At 36.8% G+C, this 12,705-nt stretch overlaps 1 long non-coding RNA gene across 1 annotated transcript; it reads right to left on the bottom strand.

The window, feature by feature from the left end:
- Positions 1-9,698: 9,698 nt before the first annotated feature.
- On the bottom strand, positions 9,699-10,408 carry LOC149225258 (uncharacterized). Its single transcript, XR_016246951.1, has 2 exons — positions 10,254-10,408; positions 9,699-10,080 (listed from the first exon to the last, which is right to left on the bottom strand). It is a non-coding gene; the product is annotated as an uncharacterized LOC149225258 (long non-coding RNA).
- Between the last annotated feature and the right edge of the window lie 2,297 nt (positions 10,409-12,705).

Below are 12,705 nucleotides of genomic sequence, written 5' to 3' on the forward strand. Positions count from 1 at the left end.
TTATTGATTAAGTCCATATCATGTTTGTAAAAAAGAAAAAAACTTGTTGAAAATAAATTGAAATTAATGACAGAAAATGAACAGCAAAATAATTAACTAAACCCCACCCAAACTAGGTTTGCAAACATTGTGCTGGTTGGTGGCAAAATCGACTAAAAAACACACTAAGAAGGTCAAGAGATATAATTGTCGATGTGACTAAGATCAAATGACACTAGGCTCCTAGAAAGTGGTGCAGCTAGAGAAAAAAACTAGAGAGGAAGATCATTGCAAAAAAGATAGGGAGATGGGTGAAACACCTAGGGCAACCGATGGGACCCTAAGGCCAACGACCAAACAAGTTTTAATATGAAACTATGGATGGTGATAACCTATCTTTAAAGATCTACAATAGAAGGGTATAGATCTGGAGAATATGGCTGAAAGTGTTGTAGAAACTCAGACTACTCACTCACGTAAACTCCTCCTATAAAGGTGGAATTGTATTAGAAGCCCTAGGGGGCTAAATTCCACTTAGATGAATAAATCAAAGTAGATCAAGGACTAAGAGGGATGAGACAAAGGTCAAACAACCCAGCAGACAACTCTTAGAAAAACCGAGAAAGGGATCTGATAAAAACCCACAAACCCTAAAATTGCAGGTACTGATCTATTCTTAGGGGAGATCGCACTTACTAGGCTTAAAGGTGCACTCTGGACTCTAGATCTCACTTTTTGGGCTAAAATGTGTGATTTCTACTCTATGAATCTCGATCGGTAAATCTCGGAGAAAATTATCGTCTCTGTCATGGCTGGTTCATGTGACCAGCGAAAAAGACTAGAAAACTTGCGGAAGTCAGAAATTTAATAGATCTAAGGTTAAAAATCTAGAAAACAACACTAAGAGACTGAAAAAAGAAGAAACCCTAAGCCAAAAACTGAAGGTCACCCAGGTTTCTAGATCTGAAGTAAAAAATGAGTGGAGACGCCAATTTTGTTGTAGTGGTTTCTTCTCAAAGATGTACAAAAAGAATCTACTTAAGATTGTGGATGACAAACAATGTCAACAATATAAATGGTTTTCAAACATTGTAGATCTGCAACAACTGATAGAGGCAAAAACCTTCCAAAGTCTTGATCTATTCCACAATCGTAGTTAAAGAGCATAAAGAAATAGTAATAACTCCAATCATCCAATGGAAATGAGATATAAGAAGAATAGTTTTATTATAACACCCGTGAAGGGAACAAATAAACATTATCTGTCGCCCTCTATGGGATGGGTTCTTGGCTATCCTCAAACATCTTCATCTTGTGTTGAGTCTCTCTCCTCTATAATGTGTAAACCCAAGAAATAATGGTGTGCGACAATGAAAATAATCAGAGTGAGTGCAAGAATAAAAATAATCAAAAGTGAATAATGAATGAAAAACCCTTCTATTTATAACAAAATATTTAGTTATCCTTGAATAATGAGAAATAATAAAATATTATTAACCTCATTCTTTGAATAACCACTTGGAATATTTTATTATATTTGGTTAGGATGGAAAAAGTATTAAACTTTTATTTAGAAATAATAAATAAATAAATGATTTGTTTATCATCTCAAGGAATGGGTTAAGTAATAATAAACAAATAATGATTTATTTAATTATTCCTAAGGGATTTAGTCAAATTCGACAAAGAATAATAATTAATTAGTGATTAATTAATTATTCTTAGAGAAAAAGAAGATAACTAATGATTTATCTCTTTATTTTTCACGATTGGGTCAAATATGACAAGGAATAATAACTGAACAATGGTTTAACTAATTATTCCTGGAAGAAAATTAAATAAATAGTGATTTATTTCATTATTCTTCATGGGTTTAACTATAAATTACTTAACAAAGGTGGTTTATTGAATAATTTCTCACAGTGAAAGTGATTTTACTATGGTAAAACTAGCTTTACATGGTGTATTTCGATCCATCTAGTAAATTAGGCCAGATGATCAATTTTTTGGTGATAACACCTTTCTCAAGAAATCCTCCACGAGATTTCTCCCTTGGCAAGGTAATATAGTGATCCTCGAGATCAACATTTGGTCTGTGGGGATCTTATTCCCCATCCACAGGTGTCCATCATGTATTAATACCAACAATTGGTGCACACGCATTGTGTTTGCTGAACTTTTGCTGAAGTGCAACACATTCAACATATTGAGCAGTCCTGACTGTGCCAACCCATTTTCCGATTGTTTTCATTCTAATTTTGTCACTCCTCTCTCTAGGTAGTCAACCTACTGTAATTACCGATCTCCTACGAAATGAGGGTACTTCTTGCAGTCATTAAAATCATAGTCCGTAAATTTGAGTTGCAAGATTTTTCCTAAAATCTCTCTTGAAAATAGCACAACTTCCAGCAATAGTGGTGTGAATGTCCCATACTCTACGTCTTTGGAATCTTTTACTGGTTTGGCATTTGGCTTCCTCAGCGGGATATATGAGGGTAAAGGCGAGATGAACATTGTGCCACCTTCATCTGCCTATATTTCCTCCAATTCTTCTTCAATATTGACCTACTTAGGTTTCCTTTGAGGTTTCACATGTTTGGCAGACTTTCTGTCCTTCTTTTTCTTCGATCTTTCTTCCTTGGTTTGCTTTGTCCTTAGTGATTTTCGTTGTTTTTGTGGTGACGGTTCTGCTACTGTAGGTGATGTTACTGTGGGTGTCTCAGCTATTGGTGTGGACATGTATGTGGCTTCCATGACTTTAGACAACCCCTCCTCATGAAAATTCTGCATAATCTCCTCCCAAGATCTCTTAGTCGACATACATAGTGAAGTCTCCTGTAACTTCTTCACATTATTAATTAATCGATCTCTCGATTTAGCAAAGTTATTAATCTAAGCAGGCTAGCTATATATAACAATTCCAACCTTCCAATCTCATCATAAGATTTGACTTTGTCCCGATTATGTTCATATTTCATCATTAAATGTGTATCTATCCTTAAATTATGTGAGTCTATCGTCTTTAATGAAAATTTGCACGTATCTTTTCCCTTTTAACAGTCATATTTATACTTTTATGTCAAACCTTGACACATTCCCTATTGTAGTGCACCTTCATCTTATGTCGTAACTTCCCATGAACTTTGACATATTCCCAACTGTAGCGAAGTACTTTCTTCATGGAATCTCTTTTTGCAGTGTAGTTTATAGTTGAGTGCCCACTTTCAACGGCATGTGACACTAAGACTTTCCTTCTTTCTTCTTTAGGGCAAAGCAGTTGGGGCAGGGTTGTTCATGTAGAACTTCAACCTACTGCCATTTAGTTTTCCCTCAGTTAATTCTCCATTTAACTTCTCTATCTACACTGCACCTCCATGAGTAATATACTTAATAACATATGGGCCTAACCAGTGTGTTTTGAATTTCCCTGGAAATTTCACAAGCGTACTGTCTTAGAGGAGAACAAGATCTCCTACCTGACACTTTTGTTGGGAAAAATACTGAGGGGGGATGAATCAGTATTTTAAAATCAATAACTTTTTCATTTCATATTCATATTTCTATACACGACTTTACTGAAAGGAACTCGCTTATGTACGCGACTGTACGAATGAAAACTAGTGTACATCTTGTAAACTTATGTTTTAGCTAATTCATCATATGTTTGTCTTCAGCGAGTGCATCAGTACCCTATTAAACATTAGATAAACATTAATCATGTGCTGTAAGAAAAAAATAAACAATCACACATAAGAAACACACATGAACACCACTATTCTGTCAACATCAACTCATTTATTCCAGAAGAACAACCTAGAGGGTGGTGTATCTTGGTTCTAGCTTCCATTCTTGTTCGGCACCTCAGATCAAGCAAAGGGACTCATTATTGCCTTTTGACTTGGTTGTTTCATGTTAGTGAGTCATACACTTGATGGTCGAGTGATGTAACAGATTGTACCAACGATTCCCGGGTGTGTGTGAGATGTTTTAGACCTCATGAGGGGGTGGGCCTTCAGGTAGCCCCCCACATGCCTAGATGCATTCCTATTATGCTACAGCCTCAGATGTAGTTCCACAAAATTGATGGGTTCGGTTCCTACCGATTGCAATGTTCGTAGCATGCACATCTCCTTCAGATGATCCATTCAGTTTTGCAGATCCCTTCCCTATTCAACATGGCTTCTCTAGTTGTTCTACCCTCCTTCCCACCCATTTTTGAGGCAAGGTTCATTATAACTCATGTACCCAGATATTATTGTATTTAGTCCTGGATCATGTTTTTCTAGGCGCATTATGATGTGGGACACATTGTATTATTTTCTAGCTCTGTTATGCGAGCATGTCATGTACCATTCAGCATGTACTTCATTGCTTAGTTTTATGTTTATGAGCACACCATTATTTTTGTACTAAGTTAGCTCGAAGGGTATGGGTATGCCTCCCCTCCCTCATTGAGGTCCGGTACCACAACATAAAAGGTGACTTGCATTAGTCTCACCCCCTTTGTCCCTATCCTCTTTCGCTTCAGCTTTATTGGTCTCTCTCTCTCTCTCTCTCTCTCTCTCTTGACTCCTATGTGTTGTCTAGTGATTGTGCCTTTACAACCTACTTCAGCTATACGTTTTTCTTCTAACACTCGTATGTTGGGGGCAAATCTGTTATCACCAAAAAATTGATCATCTAACCTAATTTACTAGATGGATCAAATTATACCATGTAAAGCCAATTTTATCATATTAAAATTGCTTTCACTGTGAGAAATTACTTAATAAACCACCTTTGTTAAGTAATTTATAGTTAAACCCATGAAGAATAAATAAATAAATCACTATTTATTTAATTTTCTTCTAGGAATAATTAATTAAACCATTGTTCAATTATTATTCCTTGTCATATTTGATCCAATCATGAAAAATAAACAAAAAAATAATAAATTATCTTATTTTCCTTTAAGAATAATTAATCAATCACTAATTAATTATTATTCTTTGTCAAGTTTGACTAAATCCCGTACGAATAATTAAATAAATCATTATTTGTTTATTATTCTTTAACCCATTCCTTGAGATGATAAATAGATCATTTATTTATTTATTATTTCTAAATAAAAGTTTAAATACTTTTTCTCTCCTAACCAAATATAATAAAATATTCCAAGTGGTTATTCCAAGAATGGGGTTAATAATATTTTATTATTGCTCATTATGCGAGGATAATTGAATATTTTGTTATAAATAGAATGGTTTTCCATTCATTATTCACTTTTGATTATTTTTCATTGTTGCACTCACTCATGTAACTCTCATTATTTTCATTTTCACACACCATTATTTGTTGGGTTTACACATTATAGAGGAGAGAGACTCTACAGAAGGTGAAGATGTTTCAGGATAGCCAAGAACCATTCCCATACAAGGGGACTCGTAACATTTATTTGTTCCATTCAGAAGGACTATAATAAAACTCTGCTTTGTATATCTCGTTTCCATTGGACGATTGGAGTTATTACTATTTATTTTTGTTGTTTAACTATGATTGTGGCATTGATCAAGACTTTGGCAATTTTTGTTTCTGTCAGTTGCTGCAGATCTACAATTTTTGGCAGCCATTTATATTGTTGAGATTGTTTTTCATCCACAATCTTAAGTGGATTATTTTCGTACATCTTTGAGAAGAAAATGTTGGGTTGTGTTATATTCTTTCTACGACTAGCCCACGTAGTTAACCAAGGGGTTAGAAGGGGGGCGGAGCCGCCCCTTCATTGCGCCGATTGCGTAGTGGGGGGAGTCATAGGGGGTTTGAGGGGCGCAGATAACCCCACTCTATGCGGGGCAGTGCCCCAAATTTTTTTGGTTTTGGACCCTATATTAGGTTGGGCAGACCTACCTATTGTTTTGTGCATGTTTTTCGCACATGGTTTTGGACGTGATGGTTTTCGGTCCATGGTTTTGGACACGATGGTTTTCGGTCCATGGTATTGGATGCTTCGATATGTATAAATATGTATTGTAACATTGAAATGAATATAATGAAAAATCAAGCTGGTAGTCCCGATTTTGGGACCTAGGGGAAAATCTCTATGTGTATATGTGTTTTATGTGTTATGTTATCACATTATTTATTTTCTGTGTTCTAGAATTCGTATGCAGGTAGTTTCTGTACGGGGTGAAAACCTACAGAAAACACTACAACAAAAGGATCAGGATCACGCTGTGGTAGAGAATATGAAGAAGAAGTATGTGATGGTCAAAGGAAATAGGGGCTATGACATAAACTCAATCAATGACCAACTAGTCCACTTCACCGCACATATTTTGGCCTTAAAAATCATGAGGAAGTTCCGCGCAAATAAATTCCATGCGTCAGTGGTGTCTTTAGTCATGTAATGCACAAATGGAGTCCAATATAACTGGGCTAGATATTTATGTAAGGAATTCCTATATGACTGTCGTGAGGTCCAAGAGAAAGTTACATATTTCCATTACACCTGGTTAATCTTGATCATTCTTATGTTGCCATGGAAGGAGCTAGAGGATATGTAGTTTCCTTCGATAGAAGCAGATGTATGTGAGGCTGTGAGGTACGCTTCGCTGTGGCATACCTCCCAACCATCACAACTGCAGGAGAATAGGATATTTTTTATATTATATCAAATAGATCTACACATGTTAGTAAACGAGCATCCGTGCCTTTCGTCGAGTTTGCACAAGCAATATAGCCCTATGGTGAGGTTCAAGGCGAATTTCCATAAATTGTACATACATGCACGTAGAGACACGAAGAAGGAATGGCATGCATTTCCATATATGGTCAAAGAAGATGATCTGGTATAAGTAACACAGACATAGGCTGCATAATGGATGACTACGTTGGAGGACATAGGAGAGAGCACAACAGAATAAGAAGGGATGGACACTTTGCACCATGGCGAAGGAAGTGGAAAAGACAAGGAGAAGGAACGAGAGGAAGAGGAAGAGGAAGAAGAACACCACAAAGAAGAACACCACGATGAAGAAGACCATGAGGAGGATCCTCAAGGAGGCAAGGATACGACTAAGGAGAAAGAAAAGTTAGAAAGAGAGAAAATGGTTGCAGAGAAAAAAAAGAGCCAAGGTGAAGCTACCATTAAGAGCAAAAAGAGGCATAATGCAGATAAAACAAAAGAAATCACACCAATGGTTCCCACTAAAGGTGATGTGGATAAAATTGGAGACAAGGTTCATGAAATAACAATGGAATCCTGGAATAGGGTGGAAGATTGCTATGGCGAGCTTATCATAGGTGTGCAATCGAGTATTGTCGAGTTGAATATTTTAGCGCAAACTTCGAGACCATGGGTGTAGATAGGCCAAGGACTCCATCTAGAAAGGTTGATAGAAACAACATTCAGGTTGAGAAGAGTGCAGATACCTGTGGAAGCTCTACAGTTAGACTCTGTCGAAGTCAAGCAATAGGTAAAAGGTTGGGACCATGTCAACATGAACATGGTAGCACTGCCCACTCGACTCCTACATGAAAGTCACCAAGGTATCAAAAATGAGATCAAGGAGTGAGAGCAACACTCGCAATTAAACATTCAGATAGAACACGAGCATGTTGCACTAAAGAAATAGCTTGATGAGGCCATCAAGGACAAGGAACACACAGTGCTACAAAAACATAGATTGAAGGAGGTGGTCGAAGCCACTTGAAAGGAAACTCTGGACATGGATGTCCAAGAGGATGAATCAACAGAAGATAAGGTCGTGAAGTTCGGCCTTGCAGTCAAGAAGTAGAAGGATAAAATCACCATAGTGCAATTGAAGTATGAGATGCATATGAGAGAGCTGCAAATGTCGTTGCATCTAGCCACGCCACGAGAAGTGGGCGAACAGAGGGAAATTAACTTAAAGAGTGGGATGGCGAGCATATTTGCAACATTGGCAGACTGTGAAAAATTATTGGGTGAGAGCATGCAAATTTCGAATTTGCTGTGAATGAAGTTGCATCTAGCCATGCCATGAGAAGTGTGCGAACAGAGGGAAATTAACATAAAAAGTGGGATGGCCAACATCTTTGCAACATTGGTAGACTGTGGAAAATTACTAGATGAGAGCATGCAAATTTGGAATTTGTTGCACGAAGATCGAAATGTTCAATAAATGCAAGAGGAATTGAAGCAAAAGTAGCTTGGAAGATATTCAGGTAGCTACAAAGACTTTGCCAATCTCATAGAGGGTCAGAAAAATTAATGAGTGTAAGGAGCTTCAGAAGAAAATCAAAGAACTGAAGAAGGAGGAGTAGAGTTTGATGGAAAGTACTCAACCTTGGCATGACAAGGCCCTCGAGCTATCACATGTTGTGGATGAGAAGCTTTAGTAGCTTCGATAAAGGGAGATAAAATTGGCAAAGAAGGTTAAGAACATGTGAGAGAAGCACTATGAGAAGAAGTGTGTAGCGAGGAAAAGAAGCTAATAGAGATTCTGCAACAATTCGACAAGGCATACAATAGCATTTCATACAAGATCAAAGGCAAAGTAGCTACGTGACTCAAAATGAGTCACACGTGAGTGTTGGGGGCATGTTGGGCGCAACCCATCTTGGCGAGATTTTGCGCAAGGAATCTGAATTTTGTGGAGCATGTAGTACAAAGGATGTGGTAGAGTGTGAAGTCGATTATGTAGTAGAGCATCAGAGCACAATGAATACCATGCAGAAAACTCACCCCACAGTATAGGGGCTTCCCTCCCAAGCCCCTCACTTTTTGTAAAAGAATATAATATTATAAAAATTGAAGGGTTTTGGACCATAGTCCCTTGTATTTTGGAAACCATCGTAATGTAGCAATGTAATCCCTCAATGTAATATTATATATAGGGGTGAATAATAAAGGAGGAAGACATCTATGATTGATCGAGATCTGTGTTCTATGGTCGTATCTTTGTGATCGATACTTCAAAGAAAGGAGTGAGGCTTTGCAGCTTAGTGAGCGGAGTCCTGGGTCTGTAGCTTGGTGAGCAGCAGAAAACCTACAACAGTGTGGGCAGGTTAAGAAATGTTTGTACCAAATTCTCTATTATAAGCAACATTTCTTGTGGACGTAGTCCCACATTGGGATGAACCACGGTAAATTATGTCTCTTAATGTGTTAATTTTCTTATTATCTGCACTTTATTTGAGTATTGCGAAGTTTATGAATGCTTATAATATGTTTAGAGTGATGAATGTAATTATGCGAAGTAATATATAAGTGTGAAGTAAGTTGTGAATGTGAAGTCATTTATCAGTTTTAAAGCATAAGAAAATATAAGTATTACCACATCACAATATCCCTTATGGATGCATAAACCTAGTTTTTCAACCTCCGATAGTCACTTCGGGTGAGAGTACGACTTGCTTGGAGGTCGTTGTCCAAAGGGCCAGTGGTTAAGTGCTTTTTTGGCGCGTAGTAAAATCTGAAACTCGGTGAGCCCAAACTAAGCCAACAATTCTTGCTAAACATGGGATATAACCCGAATTGACTTTTTATATATATATATATATATATATATATATATATATATATATAATTTTTAAAAGTTGGATATTGTTGATAGGTAAGTTGTGTTAGGATGCATACCATACCTGCGATGCAATGGCTATGGCAATGTAATTAACCCAAGGAAAAGAAATTCAAGAAATTCAAAAGAAAGCAAAATTACAAAGAACAGAGCATAAATTTTAGAGAGGAAAACAAAAGCCACTTAGAATAAGTTGGTCTACTTGAGTTGCCATTACCTGGTGCTATAAGTTGCTCTACTAGCCGGTGCTGACTTTGTCGCCGCTTCCGGCTTTGCCGGTGTTGTTGCTGTTCACCATGTTGTTGTTGCCGCTGTTGATTTTGTTGCAGCTGTGGGTGGTGTTGCTGCCGTCGTTGCCGAGGATGGGATTGCCGTTCTTGCCGAAGATGAGTCTGCCGTCCCTGTCGATGATGGGATTGCGGATACAGTTACACGTGCGGTCGACCGTGTCCCGCCTTGCTGGTTGCATATTGCTTTATGTTGTTGGCTTACCGATACCGGATGGTATAATTCACTAATTGAAAGTGGGACGCCTTCAAAGTCAAGAAGAAGACCCCCACTTCTGCAAAAGTGTATCAATACATAATGTTACTGTGCATCAATGCATAACGTGGAGATAGAATTTGAGCAAATCATTGATAGCTGACATAATAGAATTTGAGCAAATCATTGATAGCTGACATAATAGAAATATACAACAATACCTATGTTACACCAAATATTAAACAACCATACCTACAACTGGAGTATGCCAAAGTCAGTAAGCAAGAGGTGAGAAATACAATGGCATAGCCTGCCTTATATAGAAGCAGGGCAACTCCAAACTCGGATTTGAAGTTTCATGTATTAAATTTACATGAATGACATAGATCAACGATCCATATGGTGGCCGTCCTATTTACAGAGGTAACGCGCAATTGGGCAGACGAATTAATCTTTTCGAAAAAAAAAATCTTTGCACTATTTACTGATGTGACTACTCAGATTTATTCACAGTATTTACTGATGTGACTACTCAGATTTATTAGCGCAATTGGGCAGACGAGTTATTCTTTCCCAACCAAAACAAAATTCTTTGCCCTCTTTACAGATGTCACTACTCAAATTTATTCGCGCAATTGGGCAGGCGAATTATTCTATTTCAGCGAAGAAAAAATCTTTGCCCTTTACAGATGTAACCACCGTGATTTCTTCGCGCAAAGGGGCAGAGCAGTTATTCTTCTTGGGCGGCAGAAGATAAAAACATCTTTGTTATTATGATCGAAGCAAAAAATGCAAAGGGGCAGAGCAGTTATTCTTCTTGGGCGGCAGAAGATAAAAACATCTTTGTTATTATGATCGAAGCAAAAAATACCAGCATTTTTTTGCTTTTACAAATAATGTACATACATTTTTCTAGAAACAACTAGTGACTGTACTCCCGGGTTAAATTTGACAATACCTTTGTTATGTTACAAAGTCTATTCTGGAGGTTAATCCATCGGTCCAATACGTGATTACCATATATGTTATATGGTGGTACCCAATTCATTATGTAATGCACCAAAACACCAACTATATGTCATGTATTAAATTCGTTGTGCCAAAGTGCTCAATTAATACATGTTATAACAATTTGCGATGATTGCAATTTTTTTACAACCCAACTCTAAACTTAGAGTTTCTAAAACCTTACAAAAGGTTGTGAATGAACCAAAGAGAGGGGAGGAAATTTGAATGCAGAGGTAAGAGAAGCTCAGAGGTGGTGTTGAGAGCCATTCTATAGTAGAGTTGGGTTTTGGCATTCCAGAGTCATACCGAATCCAAATTGGGCACTTGAATCCAAATTGGGCACTTGAAGAACTGAAACATGGGTTTTGGTGTGCTCCGGACACACTTGAAGAGTCTATTGGGCAAGTGTAGCGACCAATTCTTTAGGATTCACTACATGAACGGTTGCCTCTCCAAGTCAAGTTGAGACAAGTAATGAATGATGTACTTGTTGATGCATGATTGCTCAATTTCAGTTGAGGATTAGAGTCCTTGCAGGAAACTCTTTGTTTTGTTGTAGATGACACATTGATTGCAGATTGTCAAGTATATTGTGAGAGTTCTCTATAGGAGAACATTTCCTTGCAGAGGAAATAGCCACAAAATGATGTACCTCTTTTTAAATACTGAAATGTGAGTAGCCTAGCCTTTTGAGTAGGGCCCTAAGACGTAGGTGAACTCCATCATCAATCTTAGTGTCATTGTTCTTGATGTTTGGGTGATTATTTGCGTTATGTTCTTAATGGTTAAATTGCACTTGTGAACTAATTCGTGTTTGAGGGAACACCAAATTAACATTCTCTAATATCAATATTTATATGTTGATAGCCAAATTCATTTTGCAAATGCTAGATTGTCATAAACAAATTAATCTATAAAGTTATTTTAAAATATATTATACTCAATATTATTAAAAAAAAGTTTCATTAATTATTATAAAAGTTTGTTGAACTTTCCTCTTATCCTTGAAATTGAAATTGACATTTATAGTTATTGAAGTTATTGGAAAAATTTATAAGAAATAGTAAGTACTAATTTGTGGTATAGGACACTTTTTATAAAAAAATAGGTGTATTTTTTTGTAGGACCAATTCTAAGTTTTGAGGGCTCAACAATGATCCAGGGTTTGTGGACAAAATTGAATACACCACCTCTCAATATGAAAGGTGCTTTAACATGAGGATATGTGTATTTGTGTACTTTCACATGCTGCCTTTGGAATTAAAACCTCTCACATATTCCTCTTGCTCATTTATTTAACTATGCAAATTGATTTCTACTTATTATTATTTTATTGCATTTCCTAGTTGACAAGTTGTGTTAATAACCATGTAATTGTTTTTTTTTCTATATATAAAATTGTTATCACCCTAACCTCATTAATTTGTAATTATACATAAATATATATTGAAAAAATGAATATCCTATGTGTTCACCTATATCTAATTTACCATACAACTAGGGTAATTGCTCCATGGATTGCGTCCAAGGGTGGTAGAAATGTCTCACCCTATATATGAATTGATCAATCTAATCATTAATAAATACCTACACTTTTTGGGGCTAGTTTCCTCTTTAACACCAATGTCACCCATCCCATGTTCTAAATCATGTATCTAGAAGTAATAATCTTAGATAGTGGAATTACACTAAGCAC

This window comes from Pinus tabuliformis, chromosome J, assembly GCF_031772625.1.
Source record: "Pinus tabuliformis cultivar Carrire ecotype Pingquan chromosome J, CPIR1, whole genome shotgun sequence".
Classification (NCBI taxonomy): Eukaryota; Viridiplantae; Streptophyta; class Pinopsida; order Pinales; family Pinaceae; genus Pinus; species Pinus tabuliformis.